Source organism: Mesitornis unicolor, unplaced genomic scaffold (assembly GCF_000695765.1).
Source record: "Mesitornis unicolor isolate BGI_N332 unplaced genomic scaffold, ASM69576v1 scaffold7325, whole genome shotgun sequence".
Lineage (NCBI taxonomy): Eukaryota > Metazoa > Chordata > Aves > Mesitornithiformes > Mesitornithidae > Mesitornis > Mesitornis unicolor.
In genome coordinates, this window is record NW_010184723.1 from 4571 (window position 1) to 23250 (window position 18680).

Below are 18680 nucleotides of genomic sequence, written 5' to 3' on the forward strand. Positions count from 1 at the left end.
AGTCTGTGTGTTAGTATTATAATTATGTTACTGCTATTATTAAGATTTTTTCTGTATGTAAGTACTCTGCCTGCATTAATATTCTTTGTTTTACTGTAGGAGTTAAATCTAGATTAATGATGATTCTTGAATTAGAGAGACCATTAAAATTTCCATTATAATAACAATAAATTTTGGATTTTATTTACATATATGTAAATACATGTGTCTATGCATGTCTACCTACATGTAAATGTGTTTGTATCTCTATATAAAATATAACTTTTAAAAAAAGAAAGAAAATCTTTTTTTCGTCTTTGCTGTAAGAAGATTTAGACAATAACATTTTGTCCCTAAGACAAGTAAAACTATTTCGAAAATGTGAGCAGTGCTATACTTTCTCAAACATCAGGCCTTCCCTGAAGTTCACCAAACAACTAATGAATCCAGAAATAAACAAACACTTATGAATATTTAAATCACAACATAATCTACAAATCATGTCACTATTTTAACCAAATATACAAGTATTTGACAAACTACCAAACCACAGTACTGATATTGGCTGGAACAGTACTCCAACTGTGAAATACAGTCAGTCTTAGTAGTTTACAGGGTACTTCCAAGAAAATTAAAAAACTAAGAATACAGATTTTAGATAAGTATAAATTGTCATCATCATTCTATAAATAAAATTTAGCACATATATCCTCACAAGGTTTTGTCGGTTTGTTCTTTTAAATGAAGCATTAATCTGGAGCATCCTGTCATGACAATAAAGCAAAACCAGACTTAGAATGAAAGAATAAATTTGTAAACTTTGTGAAGAAAAAGCTAATGGCTATCATATTTTACATACGAAATGATATTACTGCAGCTGAAACATTAAAACCTACCAGCCATAGAAATAAAAAAAGAATTAGGCTATTTTTCACTGAAGTTTACACAAATTTACAAAGAAAGTCATTACCAAGTTCTGTCAATGGACTTTTTGGAGCATCAGAGACTCTGGATCCAGAAGGAAGTAGCTGTATTTCATTAGAAGCTATGATAAAAGAAATAATCAAGGCTTTACTTGATTAAGAATATTACAAGATACAGTATGGAACTATTTTTTGGCTTATAAACCACTCCTAAAACAAATGTTATTTAATAAAAAAGGAAAAAAGAAGTTCCAGCCTAGAAAAAAAACCCACATAACATTGTCCTTTAAACAGGTGTGTGGAATATGAACTTTTCCTTAATCCTAATATGAAGATCCATCAGTCACAGGAAGTTGATAATAGACATTCATCAATAACTATGACCACCTAGTTTGAAATTAAGCAGTGACTCATCTTGATTAAATTTCATATTTTATTCTTTAAAAGCATGGCAAAAAAACAAGCAAGGTTGATTATGCTTTAAAAAAAACTGATTAAAAGTTAGAATCAAAATTAGATTGACTGCAAATTCTGGAAATCTGCTTACAACTGTAAATGAAAAAAAGACAAAAGAGAGTATGTCATTAACATGAATGAATTATGGAAATTATGTTTATTGAGAAGCATTAGCAATCCTCTTCATGGGAAGATCTGTATTTCAGTTCTGCAAATGCTGACGATCTTTTCCTTTATCATACATCACTATGTATGTATGCCATCTGTAATTTAGAAAAAAATCTAACAAAATAAAAGGAAATACAACCTCAAGTTTAAATTTGTGTTCATAATTTTGCATGGGTTGGGGATTAAAATACAGGCAACAAAATAAATACTGGAGGATTTAGAATGCTGAACACAGTAAGTAAATGCTGCTCCAGATCACAAAACTAACAATACTACTACTTAGAACAGAAAGCTCTTATTCTGAGTCATCACTATGAATAAAATCAGTAGAGCTCTTTTTTCCTCCAGGAGAAATACAATTATATCATGTCACATGTAATATAAAATTTTCCTTTTGCATCACTGCTGATACTACCTACATGAACCTGTCATCAGAAGAAAATAAAGAAGGAAATTATTTAATTTTTATCACTGAGATTAATTTTACTGATGGAAATTTTATGTGATGTCAATCATGCAGATCACAGACAGAAAGTATTACTTCGAAAAATCTGCTAGTAATAATCATATGTATAACAACCACAGTTAAGCCAGAGCTAGATGCATCCTGCTTTACGGTTCATGTGTGAGTCGCTGGAAAGGTAAAGGGAACCAGAAAATTTTAATTAGGACTTTCTTCAGAGTCAATATACAGTGGATGCAGCTGGAGGTAGAAAAATTCTGTTGGAGGTGAAAAAAAGCATTTAATGTACCAAGAAGGTAAAAAGCAGCAAAATTAATTACCCAGTATGTTTAGAGTTTGCACCAATTCCGGTTTAGCCGTTGATTTAAATTCTTCAGGTCCATGTTTTTTCTCAGCCCAAGCTAGAAGAAAGAGGCTTTATTTAATTTAGAATCCCTCTGAGCTTTTCTTTACCTTCTGCCCACAGCCTGCTGCTTTCCTTACCACCATTTTATGCCACCTGATAGGATAATTTCTGCAGCAGACCAACTCCCTAATGATGAATATCTGTTTTTGGTTTTAGATGTGAAATATATATGATGTGGATTTATTTTGTTGCAGTTTTACAAAAGCAAAGGAAAATATAAGTCACAAAAAGCAAAGCTAAAGTCAGAAGCTTGCTGCACTTCTGTTACAGCCTCCCAAATTCATTATGCTGTATATTATAAACAAGACCCATTGTATCAGAAAGTGTATATACAAATATTTTTCCTGCTATTCTGGACTTTTAAAATCCTTTTAATATTAAAATTATCAGGAAAAATATAAAGAATCACCATAATACCTTAGCTCTTTCATTTTTCTAGTAATAATATAATAGACTTTTGACTTTTATTCATTCTAATTCAGTGTACCTAAACTGAACTGCTGACCATTTTTAATAAAATAGTGCATAATTATACTCTTTCATCTGTTTCACATAACATTTAATTCCTATGATGTGTAAGTCAAGATCATTTTTTTTCCTCTTCATTTTTCTGGAGGTCCCATAGCATTTAATCAGTCATGCAGCACACACAGTGGGTAATCTCAGATGATAAAATGACAAATCTTATTAATAGGGAGCACAGAATGGTAAAGTCTCAACTCTGAATGTGATAAAAGCATTAATTCCTTCCACAAAGCACATTATTTAGCACATGTTGTTATTTAGAGGAAATCTTTGATATTGGTGATCAGCATCTACATTGCACTAAGCTTAAGTGTTAATTCAGTTTAATAAAAGATCATTTTCTTTGTGAGATAAAATAGAAGAGTTACTTTTGGTTTTCCAGTATGCTTTCCATGCCTTTTCCACAATCTACTGAGCATGCTTCAAGAAGGAACTGATCATGTAGGTTTATAAGCTTCTTATTTAATTTCCCAAAGAAAACATGCTGTTTTCCAGTTTCTAAGTAGTTACATAGATGGTACTACAATTACAACCATTATATTGATTTCTGCTTTGGAGTATGGTCCTTTTCAGTGCCATGAAAGCTGGAATCTTAGGACCCAATTCAGTTTCTCCTGTCAGTTACAGAGCTGTTACCATAGTCAGTGGAAGAAGGATTTAATTTTACAGAGAAGTTAAAGCAATTTCTTTCTATGAAGTTTGTGGGCAAAAATTCACCTGTAAGAGACCCAGAAATAACAACTAACAAACCCATAACTCAGAAGTACTTTGAAAGCACTTCAAAAGTTAACTTTTCTTATTCATGAAGTGTAATTACAGAAAAACAAACAAACAAGCCCAAGCCAAAACCCCCAAACAAACAGAAAACAAACCCACCAAAAGCAAATACAGAAAATTAGAACTCATTATGCTTTGAGGTTTTTTTAGTGGTCAGATAGTTTACACACATATGAACTGTGTCTCTTGTCAGCTAAGTTAACTGAGCAAGCTGAATAAGAAAAAGCATGCCTAGAATTGGGACAAAAGAAGCCAGGCTCTCCTCTGTTTTGCACGGAACATTGTAAGGCTGGTGTGAAACAACAGCAGAGAAGAGCTTACTATCAGACTTTTCATGGAAGTGAATGGCAAGGGAGGGGAGGCCTGAAATTAAGAAAGTGATGCCTGGCTGACAAATGCAACAAAAAAGTCACTGAACTGCATGAGATCACAAAACACACCCTTTGACAAAGACCTAGAGGAATACAAGAGCATCCTAACCCATGGAGCCTTTCATATAGTCCACTTACTGACATACTTAAAGCTCCTTTCTTCCTTTTCTATATGACTGACAACACAACAGCTGCTATAGAATGAAGCACTCTTTAAATCAGCATTCTGTTGACACTTCTGGCACCAATCCTTAAACCTTTCACAGCAAATAATTACTGTGCCTTATTCAATCCAGTATGATCTTCAAATAGGAAAGTCTGAATGAAGTATAATGAAGTAGATCCTATTGCTACACTCAATTACTCGTGCCTATATACTACTCTGCCTCTCAAATGCAACCCTTGCAAAAGGACACTGCTCAGATCTCTCGCTTAAGTTACTTGCAAAATTCTGGCTTGAATGCTTAAGTATTCAAGTATTCAGTACTATTTTTGCATATGCAATGGCTAGCAAGAAGTTACACTTGAAGAATTCTTTTACTTTAAAAGATTCACTTTCATTTCCCTGTTTCCTGCCACACACTACTTTTTTTCTCATTAACTGAAATACGATAACCACAATGAATACATTCTTTATTTACTACTCATATTTTAACATGAGACACTGGTGCTGTGATCAACAAAGTATGACTGAAAGGAATGGTCACCATAGAAAATGTGCCATGGAAGCAAAATCATAGAGGAGTCATGAAGTGGAAGATGAAAATGTTTCTAAATCTTTCAGTCAATAACTAACGGTGTGATAGAAATAAAAATACGTTTAGTTGCAGCAAATGTTTATATGTCATTTGTCACTAAAAAGACTATTTGCCAATTATTATCAGATATAACAAAACACATTATTCAACTTCATAAACATATAATTCTGTGCTACATCTAGATATTATGATGTTTATGGTTAGAACTACTGCATGCCAGGTACATAAACATAATTACAGACACAAAGGAAAGGAAAAGGAATGGGCTGATTCTCTCCTCCCCAGGTGACATACCAGTTCTGGTGTCAGATTTCACACAGTTTACCTGATCAACCAGTAAATTCCAGCACAAGGAATGATGTATTTGGATAAGATGAATGCAAGCCTGATGACTAGGATTTTCTGGGAGAGCAAATTACATAAATTTATGCATTCAATTCTCACTTTCACAAAATGACAAAGTTCCATGAAATACATTTATAGATTGCTTGTTCTGCAGTTACTTAGACAAGGTAAATAATTTAGTAAAGTAACTGCAGAATTGAGGTCCATGAGAGATCTCAAACTGTAAAACAAACAAAAAAATGGAAAAAAAATACATTTTTAAAAAAAGTATTGACACATTTTCAATTAAAAGCAAGCTGTTTATTACACATTTATTAAGTGAATTTTTTGCAGAAAGGTATTCATGTTTAAAACTAGAATTTGGCAAATACACTTATCTATTGAGTAATACAAAATCTGCAATATTTTTATTTAGAAAAAAAAGACGGACTGTTTAATCTAAAAGATTGTTGTCAATCATTACAAGATTTTGAAGCATTACTTAATCCTATATCTCTTTTATACTCCACATACTCTTTGGGAGGTATTTTGGTGATGTAAAGTATAGTATCTCTGACATAATTAAGGAATAAAATAAACAGTCACATTTAAGGGCAGTATCTGTGTGAGTTGTGTGAAGTCAAAGGAATAACATGCTACACCATTTCAGCCAGCCAGAAAATAGTTTATAGATGGAATAGAGTAATGGCAACAAGATCACATAATATGACTAAACTAAACCAGAGCAAACCTTCACTCTATTGCTTTCTGAAGTTCTTTTAATTTTAAAATCTTGCCAATGTTCAAGCCTCCTTTCTACGCTTTCAGCAAAGAAGTTGGCAGATGCAAACAATTGTCTCTAATGACAGCAGAATCAAGACTTGACTCTCAATTGCAGGTTAAAAGCCAAACTACAGAAAATGAGGACAGGTGCATGTCTACTTAAACTGTTCTGAAATATGGGTGGATAAGGTGGGTGGAAAGTCACTCTTCATCATCTGAGTCTGACCAATGCAGTTCTGTCCAATCTTTTTGCCTCTAGGTTGCAAATGTTAAAATATAGGGCTATACTTGTCACACAGCTTGATGTGACACAGTCTATGCTACACAGGCAGTAAATCTTGCAAGTTTTAGAATTTCACTCCATGTTTTTGAAGTTTAAGAAATTAGCATCTGAGTATGGTCTTTTAAATAAGTAGTACTTTTGCAGTCACAAGTAGATGACAAAAAACTTCAGTCCTCCAAGTATACAAGTTAACATACTTTTCACAGACACATAACCTTGAATAGGTGTCTAGGATCAAATTTTATATTCCTTTCCCTTCTATGTGAAGAGCTCCCATTTACATTAATCGGACCAGTAAAACCACAGACAGTGTGGTCAAGACTAATGCGTTCAAAATTGAACTTAAATGAGGTATCATGCTGTCATGCTGTGCACCTCTGAAACAGAGCTTATTGCTGTGAGTGCTCCATCTTAATCTCATACATGCATTTTGCATGATGACGCTCTTATCCCTAATTTTCTTCTTCATATATTTCATGAAAGACAGAAGATCAAGATGAATCTCAAGAAAACTTGTTTTGCCATTTTTCACAATTTCAAGGTATCCAGTACCCCACAAAGATATGGTTCTAATTCTAAGTGTTTTTATAAATGTAACAATTTTAGCATCTTAAACTGTCCTCCAAAATTAGATACATGTTTTATCCACATCTACCACTCATGGGTATTAATTCAGCTACATTTTCCTCCTGTTTTCCAGCTACCATCTTTAACTGCAGATCAAGCAACACAAAGGAGGATTTAATTTCAGTTTATGTATTTGGCAAAGATATTCCACAGAGTTTCTAAAAATAGAATTTTCATTACCTGGGAGGGACTGTGGGGAGATTTCTTGAACTTCTGGTGTTTTGGATTCAGCAGGCCAAACTTGAGTTTCATTTTTAGCTAAAGGGATAAAGACATTAGAGAGTAATTGCAAATCTGTATCTGCTCTGTTCTACTACACATTTATTTCTGTCCTGCTTCAGTTTGCCAAAGTAAACCAACAGGGATAAATGTGGAAAGCTGAATACTTTTAGGAATCACTGAACTTCCACTGCACAATCAGTACAAGCAACTATCTAGCTATGTTAAACACATAAATTTTTGGTATAATTTTGTTCATTAAGTCTTTTTAAAAATAAAATGTACAGCAAGGAATTTAATGCGTCACAAATCATTACTTTCACAGTATGAAGTGTTTTTCATTTGTCTAGCATTTGAGCATTAACAGCAAAAATGCTTTTCAAAATTCAAATATGTAGTATAGTATAGTATAGCAATATACAATAATAGTTTAAGAAATTTTTTAATTCAATGGAATTTTCACACTAGTCATGTCCTGATTTTCTTTTACATTACAGCTAACAATTACAGTGGTATGACAGTTCCAATTCCACCAGTGGATATAGGGAAAATTAATTAATTTTTACTTGAATAGTACACTCGTTGGGATTTTTTCCAGTTTTGTTTTTGTTTTGTTTTGCTTTGTTTTGGTTTTGGGTGTTTGTTTGTTTGTTTGGGTTTTTGTGGGTTTTGTTTGTTTGTTGGGTTTTTTCCCCATTAGGAGTAGGGCAATATATTTTGTAGGTTTTTTTCTGGACTACTAGTAGGTTTTTTACTAAGTAAAAGTAAAAATATACTTTGAGAATTCAATAAATGTGATATTCTATGATGCATTATTTTGACTGTTCTAAATAATACAGAATTAGAATAGTTGCACTATGTCAGCAAATCATAATTAGTCATAAATTCACACACAGCATAAGCCTTATTGCATTTCATTGTAGACACACATCATTCTCAGATATCAGTTAATGATATCTGTATAAATTTGGACAGTATGTCTTTTTGTCAACTATTTTATATATTTAAACTATTTCTCAGGGTATTTTTGCTTTCCAGGCAATGATTCTTCCCTGTTTTACACTCCTTTGAAATCCAGTAGTCCCTTGTGTATACACCCATGTACTTCATGTTCTCTGGTAAGAAATACACAGTAAACAAAACAGAAGAGAACAGCACATCGCTTGTCTGCCCTGGTTATTTTCACAAAGGTGTTTGCATAATCCACCATAAAAAGCGGCTTCCAAACTGGCATCACATCAGCTATCTATTTTAGACCTATCAGAGCATTTAAATCTAGAAGTCCAAGTTCTCTGCTCAGCCAACAGAGGAAGTTGAACATCTCTAGGACTACCTTTGTCTTTTTCCCTATCTTTTGCTCATATTCACATTCTGCCATTTTTACTGTGCACAGAACTGACCCTTATGAGCTATCTCAAACCACAACATTGTTTTCCTGCAGAAATGTACAATTTTACTGGTAGAAAATGAAAACAAATATAAAATTTCTAGATACTATAATCCAAAACTAATATTGGAGGTCTTAAAATATGGTCTACTAAAAGTAGGGGATATGAAAAATTGATTTGGCAAAATATGGTCTACTGTGTTTTGGTGGTACCTTTGTTGCCTGCAGATGATACACATGTTAAAATCAAGATAGTAATGATAAACACCTTGTTTTCTATGCTTGCCATGAAAAGAAAATATACTAATATTGCTAATACTAATCAAATTAACAATGTGATTAATTTTATCATCATGACTGAAAAACAGTAATGCTCTGTAATGTAAATACTGCAATTAAGGTTTTCCATTCAGCTTAAATTTTCAGAAGTCACAGATGACGCTAACGATATGTGTCAGTCAGATGCTGATAAATACTTACAGATACTGGTTCTTAAGGAACTCAGCCTAAGTTCAAACATATTCTTACTCAAACACATTCAAATATTACTCTACTATGTAGCTCTACTCTTATATGTACACAATGTCTTAACAGAAACAAATGCTATTGTTTTCTCATTACAAAGCAAGCCAATCTTAAAATGTGCCATGGCCAGCAATGGAGTGACAGAGTAAATTTAAAAAAGCAGAAATAAGAAAGGAAAAAAAATGTGACCCAGTTGTTTGTAGTTCATATTAAATATTAAGATTAGCCAAGCCAAAGTCATCAGAACTCTACTCAAGGGATCTTTGAAAGATGCACTGGGGGAATTATTAGTGTTTTTAAAGGCAGATGTATTTCTCACAATTATGCTGTTCACAGAAGATATGCTAATTTACGTTTCTTAAACAAAAGCCTCAATCAACCTTTTTCCTGCAGTTTTCAGGCATATTCACAAGATACACATGAAATCTGTATTGAAATGTTCTAATTTCTAGCTACCATTTTTTCATTGAGTTAATTACAGTTAATAATAAGAATCTCTTTGTGAAACAATGTTTTACATATACTGAAGCCAGAACTCATATAATTAAAATTCACTGAAAAACTGGTCTTTCAAATGGACACACAAATTTCCATTTTTAAAGACATATATAACCTATAGATATAAATTATGAAAAAATATGTGACATTGTAAAACAAAACCAAACTCCTGAAGACTGTAAAAGTGACTTCTTTATCTTCTTTCCTTTATACATCAAAGCTACTGCTTATTCTTTTAAATGGCAGAGAAATACCTTAAAAACCTGTCCAGATGTTTTAAAATAAGTGAATTTCTATGAATTCTTTAAGTCCAAGCTAATAATTAATTAAACAAATAGAAAAAAAGCGGGTAAGAGCAGAAGAAAAAGACTTTCCTGCTTACATACTTGGTCTCACATTGTTACATTTCTGATACTGCTCATGAACAATACAAGCTTAGTTCATTTCTGCTTACCCAGTGTTTTCCTGGATGCCTGAGGTATGTCATCTATTGTCAGGAGAGGAGGAAATTTCTGCTGAGTTTCATTGAGACCTGGAACAATAAGGTGCACTACACAGAAAGATATGTGCCATTAATTTCAGAAGAGATGAAAAATACAGTCTGCCCTCTGAAATATGTGAGCAACTACTGAACCACTGCGAGTTTAGCCTGAGTATCTGGGCAATAAGTTAGTTCCATTCAGTAATTATCACTCTCATTTGGTGCAATTTCCCCTTCACACCACTCAGTGTATTATCACCATTTCGTGATTAAACAGAACAGAAAACAATTCAATACTGAAGCATACAACCCTGGAGTGCTGCTGTATCACAAATACTGGGACATTCTGCCTGGTGGGCCAAGAAGACTCAATACCAAATGTGGTTAGTAAGTATCTGTTTGATTCACATCATTACATTAAAACTCATACAAAGCAAACTTATGCTAAAGCTATGTAGCTATAGAAGGTATTCGCATATATAAAAAAGACTAAACATCTTCCTGAATCTGGGAATAAATTGGTCATGAGGTGCATGGTGCAGTAAGCCTTTCCTATCTATTTCAGGCAGACCAATAGTTTACCACACTAAGAACTACATTATAGACTTCTCCTTATTTTTACATTCTAAGCCAGTATTGTGTATTCGTCAAACAAGAAAAGAAAGCATGAAACTAAATGGCTTGAGGGAAACAGTGATGCCTTGAGATCTAACATCAAGCTCTAACTGCAAGAAATGTTACAGTACACATCACTGTAGCCTAACATATCAGTACAGGTTTGTGTCTGTAGATGGTATATTGTCATACTAACTTTAAAAAAAAACTAACAACCCCTGATCTCAATTAGATCTTTGCCACAGACCTTTACTTGAACTATGAAAGAACTTCTTAAACAGTGACAATCTTTTTTAAAATACTATGGTTATAAAATGATTCTATATCCCTTAGGCTACATCACCCTTGAACCATCTGTACCACCAGACTGTTTGAACCTGCTGCAAAATACTCTTTGATATGCAAGTAAAGAACTATCGTATCAAGAAAATGAAAAGATTTTACACAGTTCTAGTTTTCAGACAAAGATGAGGAAAAATAATAAAAACATCTTCTAGTCACCTAATATTGCTCCTGGCAGAGAAGTACTATCTGAAGGTTTTGACTGTGTCCGATTTTGAATAACTGTGGAGATAACATAGAAATATTAGAAAATCATTTAGAAAAACCCAAAACGAGAAACAAAACCACAACTGAGACAAGTCTCAGCATTCTGAAAATCTTTCCTCAACTTAGTACTTGAAGATGAGAACATCATCTTAATCTTTTCTGCATTTGCATTCAGTTTAAGAGACTGCAGACTGTTTCCTCTACATCACCTCTTAACTGTGCATCTCTTTTTTCCCCTATCATATCAGTTTTATATCCTTGGTGAAAAACTACCTTCTTTACTTAAGTTAATGTAGGGCCAGTTCCAGGCCATTTCATTACCTTGCCATTCACAAGTCCTAAAAAAGATGCATGTAAACACCAGTACAGTCATATTTTAATGGTAATTACCATATGTTGCTTTCACACCACTATCCAGTGTTTTCCTGTCCCTGAACTGTGCCTTACATATAAAGGCAATTTGCTTGATTTTGTTACTTAATATTATGCACAATACAATTTCTGTTAGTAAATTTTAATCTGCAGCGCATTTTCTATCAACTACCTTTAAGTAACTTTCAAATATTACACTACTATATTATCTCCCGTTACTAAAGAGAAACAGGCATTTCTAAAGGGCAATATGTTTAACTCTACCATAGATATCTCTCTCCATTGACCAGACAAAGGAGGAGAAAGGAGAAAGTCAATGACTTAGCTGAAGACACCCAAAAAATCTTGGTAGCATGAATCTTATCCACACTGCTGCCCTTCATGCCCAACTATCAAGTTATGCACAGCTTTGATATCAAGATACAATGTCCATTCAGCTGGACAATCCAGCTGAAAAAGTATGGATACTAGCAGAAATCCGAACTGATTGGTATCTATTCAGTGACTCAACTAAGTCATTGTTTATTATGCAATGTAATAGGCCATTTTATTAACACAGGTAGGTAATAGTTTAATAGTATTTGTAATAAAAGGATAGTTTGTAAGGTTCCACAAATTCTAAAAGGAAACTTTCATTACATCCGTATCAGAGTCAGAATTTTTTTTTCATTTTAACTTACCCTTAACTTAGCTTTTAACTTACTTGCTTGGAGACTATAAGAATCAATTAAAAAATGTAAATTTACCTTGTTTGATTATTGTGACAGGGATCAGCTTCTTACTATCACGCAGTGTAAGCTGAGGAAGAGAGGGGCAAAAAAAAAGCCTTTGGATAACTGTCACAGTAGTAATAGAACTTAGTAGCAAAACCAGAGGGCTCTAATCCAATATCGCCCCTGCCCCAAGTTAACACTGGATATGGCTCTGGCCCTAGTCTCTGAAGGTTACACTATTTCTTCCATTCCCATAGGTTGGCATAGTAATAATGCATTTTGATCTCCTTTTTTCAGCTTGAGATGTTTTGCTCCATAAAAGCACAGTATTAGACAGCTTAGGAATATTCAGTCCTCTTCTCTTTTAAGAATCTCTTGGGCACTCATGGGAAGTAATCCAGAAAGCTAAGAAAAGCTGAAATTTAACTACAACAAAACATCTGAAACATTTGGTCACAAGATATAATTATATTCTCAGGAATAGTATAATCAGAACACAAACTATTCCAGAACCAGGTGTACATTTGTAAATTATCAGCACTCTTGGGTGCATAGTCTGGTTAAAGTAGATCAAATCAGAGTAATTTTATTTGATTAAATTATTTTCAAAGTATAATTGGCCAGCCACCTGTGTTCTCACATTTTTATTCTAAATACATGGACTTTTCTGCTGTTCACTTGTCTTTGACCCGGATTACTTTTTGCCTAAGTTTGAATCTTTTCCAGCATTTTCATAACATGAAAATAAGGAACACATGAGTGGACCCCATATTTATTAAAAGGAAGAAAAGAGCTGATCCCAATTATTATAAATCAGTATTTACTACCACACATGGGTACTAGGAACAACTTCTAAAAGCTTAATAATACACTCAGGTGATGAGAGGAGGAAGACTGTAATGCCAGCAATATAAAAATGCTAAGTACATTAGAAGTGGACTTTTTTTCAGTTATATCTGAGTAACAAGAAAGAAAATAACTCAGTTACCTTTCTGTGTTAAATGGACACTGCTAAAGTCTCAATCAGTTAATGTTTGTTTTGCTCTTTATGACATCTGGTCTACTTCATGTAGACTTTCATGAAAGAACACTTGCATGGAAATTCAGCATTTGATGACAAAGATTTAATTATTTATCTAAGGAAAACTATTTTTTCTCTCTTCTAAATACTAAAAAAAAAAAGTTTTAAGAACAATGGTTGGGAATACATCAAACACATACCAAATTCAAAGAAGCTGGAAGAAGGCAAATCTCAGCAAGTAATATGACCCTTTCCTCAGGGAAATGGATGGAGACTGCTTGTTCTATGAAAGCCATGACTTTCTGCTACAGCTTTGCATTGGCATGAACATGGTTTGAATTTAAGTGGAGGTTTCAATGATTGTAATTAATAAAAGATAAAAAATAATCTTTCTCTTTATTGCTTACTATTTTTCTTTTATTATTAACAAGATTTACCTTTCTATTTTGTCTTCTAGTGAAAAAAATGTGTTGCAGATGATCAGCTTTTGAAGTCATGCTGCTATTCATGTGACTAACAAGTGGAACAAAATGCATCTATCAGAAGGTGTTCATTTTATTGTGTTTCTCATCAGGAGCCCTATAGTCAAAGAAACAGCTCTCAAGTTGTAGTGAGTACTCGTGTAACTCCAGTGTGGAACTTCTAATATTAATTATGACCAGTGCTTTTACTAGTAAAATTTCCTTATATTGACAAGAGCACCCTTTCTTTGTTGAATTATAATAGATGGCTATAATGACACCAATTTGAGAATACTAAATTGTATTTGGTTTCTGTGAGGGGTTTTGGTTTTTTGGTAGTGAGGGAGGGGCTATAGAGATAGCCCTTTTAAGAAGCTACTAGAAGCTTCCCTGTCTCCAATTTCGAACCCAACTCTGACCAAGGCCAAGCCAATCAGTGCCTCTGCATTCACAGAGAGGGGTCAGCAGAGAGTGCACAGTGCATAGCCCACCCTTCCTCTCTTGCTCTGGCCCCAGCCAGTATGGCCCTGGCCCATCCGGGTTGCTCTCGCTCCAACTTAAGATCAAGCTCTGCTGCAGCTCCATCCCAAGAGAGCTGTGAACTCTTCAAGAACCCACAGAAAAAAACATTCAGCACAGAGAGGAGCAGTATATGAGAAGAACAACTGTGCAGACACCAAGTTTGGTGAAGAAAATAGGGGAGGGGGAGAGGGCACCAGAGCAGAAGTTCCACTGCAACCCATGGTAGGAGGACAGGTTGACCTGCCTGTAGCCCATGGATATTCAACGGTGGAGCAGAGTTCCACATGAGAAGGCGGCTGCTCCTGAAGGGACTGTGACTCCATGGGAAGTTGCACTGGAGCAGTCTGTGGGAAGGACTGCTCCATGCAGATGGGAAGCCCACACCAGAGCAGTTTATGAGGAAAACTGCAGCCATGAGCAGACCCACAGAGAAATTTGTAGAGGACTGTGTCGCATGGGAGGGACATCATGTGGAAGCAGCTGGAGAATGGGAGGAGTCCTCCCTATCCTTGAAGAGGAAGGAGCGGCAGACACTGCATAGGATAAACTAACTGCAACACCCATTCTCCATCCTCCTGTGCCAGTGGTGGGCTGAGATGAAGAACAAAGCTGAGCCCGGGAACAAGGGAGGGATGGGGGAAGGTGTTGACTTCAAGATTTGATTGAATCTCTCACTACTCTTTTCTGATGCTACTGGTAACAAATTAAATTATTTGTTTTTCTCTCCAAGAAGAATCTGTCTTTTCCAGTGATCATAAGTGGTGAGCAAACTGTCTTTGTCCTTTGCTATATTTTCTTCTCTTCATCCCACCATGGGGAGGAGAAGTGAGTGAATGGCCTCATGGTGCTGCTACCCATTGGGCTTAAACCACAACATAAATACATTAAAATACACTGAAAATCTAGTTTTTTCACTCAAGAACAAATCACTGACATGAAATATGTGTTCCACAGCTTCTGTAATTACACTGCTTACTGCAAGTGCTGCACTTGAAATCTACCGCCATGTTGTCAATCCTCTCTTTCTCAGTCTCCAAAAAGTGACTGCTTTAGATATTTCTATGTCTAGTAAAATTTACTACATAGACAAACTATTTCAGAAACTTCAATATATCATCTGTAAGAATAGCACTATTAAATGTATTTTCCAGACAGAGAATATAAAGCATATATGTATTAACAACATTAGTTATTAAAATGACTGTGGGATCTCCATGAATGAAGGAAGAAGGAAAACAAGTTCTTTCTTAATTTCTGAGGAAAAATAGAGATCTAAGTTATACCATAAGTCAGGCATCTTAAATTCTGACCATATATCTATGACATATTGCATAGAGGACAACAGTTCTCAGACATTCTGTCAAGTGACATATGGCAACATTACTTAGAGCCACTTGTCCTTTCTGTCTCTCTTATATCTCAATACTCCAAAAAGCCACAAATAACTGACATTAAGAGACTCCTCAAGGAAGAATCAACCTGTATTGGATAAGTTTTGGAAGAACAGGCATGTTTTATTCCTGAGATTAACAAATTAGAGAAGCTAAGAGTCCTGCTTTTTGGCTGGAGAAATCATAGAATATCAGGTCAGAAGGGACCTCAAGGATCATCTAGTCCAACCTTTCATGGCAATAACACAACCACAAGATGGCCCAGCACCCTGTCCAGTCATATCTTAAAACTGTCCAATGTTGGGGAATCCACTGCTTCCCTGGGGAGATTATTCCAATGGCTGATAGTTCTTGTAAAAATTTTCCTCTTTTGTCCAATTGCAGTCTCTCCAGGAGTAACTTGTACTGTTACCCCTCATCTTTTCCATGTTACTCCTTGTAAAAAGGGAATCTCTCCATCAATTGAGGAGGCCCCCACCTTTAAGGCTGACATTATGAAATTACAGGAACCTAATCAGTCTGAAGATTAAATAAATTTCTATTGCATCATCTCAACCCTACCACCACTCACTGTTTATGAATGGGAAAAAAAGACCATCCCTAGAGTTTCTCTTTCCCCTCATTAGTTGTACCTCACACAGCCTCAAGAGCTTAATCAAATTTTAAGGATGAACCTGCCAAAACAAACACAAGCTGATATGTGACCGATGGTGAAAGGGCAGAACGATTAGATGGATTGGTAATGTTGTTTTATTAAACAACCTTTAAAAGTGTCTCCTTACAGAGAAGAGTTAGAACCATGCTGATATGATCCAGTTGTGTCTTTGGAGCAAAATAAGGAACAAAGATTGGCCTAAATAAGACTCATTCTGGCTTTGCACTGATGATGTGATTGCACCACTGAAACATACCCCATCTAATACTGTGGGAACTGAAGTAATAATGTAAACCTCAGAGTTGGCCACTATCTGCTTCCCAACCTTAGTTTTATAGCTTTTTGCACCACTAAAGTGACAATGATGAGAGAATTTTTAGAATAATCTGTGGAATGTTTTCATGATATTTCTGTGGAGAGTGATAAAGCAGTACTGCTCAGGAACTAAGCCCTGTGGAGCTGACTAAAAAGACTAGATGTTGGCTCCAATCCTCCTTCCATGTTTAAGCTATGCAAATATTTGGAAAACTGTTTTAGCTCACTTTCTCAGGACTTCTTTTGCATAAATAGAATCCCTACCTCCACATAAGCAGCATAGGAGTCAGGATCCTGACACACAGAGTTCTCTAAGAGGAATAAAGGAACCCAGCTTGCACTCCAGATGCCAGAATGAATTCTCTGATCTTAGGCTGTCACATGTAACTTTAAAGACACTTATGGGACGAATGGGAAGAATAGTTAAGTTGATTTCATCAGCAACATGAGATGAACTTTCCCGAGTATCTAATCAACTGGTTTGATATTACTCACAGATGAAATAATTTTTCTTGATTGTGAGACATGACTATGTTTCTGATTACCTAAGCACTATACTGCTCTAACTCTGTATGTGATGCTACAATTAAAATATTACTGAATACCTCATTATGTCTATAAGAAAATGTATGTAATGTACTGTGTCTTGATTCCTGAAGGAATTTGAAGTCTGGTAATTACAGACCACTTACAATATTGTACAATACAAAGAATGAACAATGAGAAACCATTCATGACGAATTCCTACCATAAAAACTCCTGGAAAACCAGAGACAGAAGAGAATTGTGAAGAACAGATTGTTCACTTATAATAATCATCACTCATGAGTCAATTCTTAAATATATCTGAAGTAAGAAGGATTTCTACAACAGTTCTTGGGAAGTTATCCCATAGTTTACCTCATGGATAGTAACTTACAAACATAGCTAAACAAACAAACAAACAAACAAAAACCCAGAAGATGAGCTATTTAGCTGCTGAAACTTGCACTTTGTTAAAAAATTAAGGAAAGGAAAGATGAAGGAAACAATTTAATATCAGAAGAGGAGGTAATGCTCAAAAGCTATTAATAAAATGTCTATTTTTCACTGTATTAAAACTAGCCTACTAACATGTTCATTCTGCAGATCCTTCATTTCTGCTTCAGCTGTCGGAAGCAAAATTATTTCTGTTTGTGAATCCACAAATGTATGAAGCCCACCCATGCTTCCTTGACAGCTGTTATGGCAAATGTCAGATGAGGAGAAAAAAAAGAATAAATTAATAGATATTGATATTTATTTACTTATTAATAAAAAAAATCTTCAAATGTTTTCATGAAACAGTTAAAAATTCTACCTTGCACAGCAAGGATTTAATGAACTGCCTAGCAATCTCAATAAGCAAATTAAATTGCCCTTTCCAGCCTCCTCTTGTTTTGCAAACACTTGCCTCACATATGAGAACTATCAGTGAATTCAATGGAATGGCTAATGATTTTAGAAGTTCTGAGTACACAAAAGATCACTCTATAAAATAACAGCACTACTGTATCACAAAATGAACTGACCACTGCAAATATCGCAGGTTAACAAACCTGACTACTACAAAGGAATAAACAAATTCAAACGTTCAGAATGGAAATGATCAGCTTCATCTTTGTTAAACTGGAATCAACAGATGTAATTATCTTAGCTACAGTTCTCAGTCATTTTATCAATCCACTACATGTAAACGCTTCCCCATGTAGTTATCTAGTCTTAGATTTAACATACTTTTTTATATTGGCAATATGTGACCATAATGTCTTTTCTCACTTTACCCTAACAAAGAAGCAAAAATTTGACCATACAAAACACAAACACAAATCTGGTATAAAAAATAAGACTGTTTTGCATACCTGTGTTTGGCCATTAGGTACCAACTTGTACATATTCTGGAGTTGTCCATTTACTTTTTTATCTGATTTGACAGAAAGAGAAATAAATACACAGAATTACATTTTGTTTTGTCCAAACCAAAGTAAACCAAGTTTATTCAACTTTTTCAATAGCTAAGAAAGTTAGAAGGCTTATTTGTAAAGTATAAAAAACCATCATCTAGCAGTTTGCTTGTTTCTGTTTCTCCAAATTG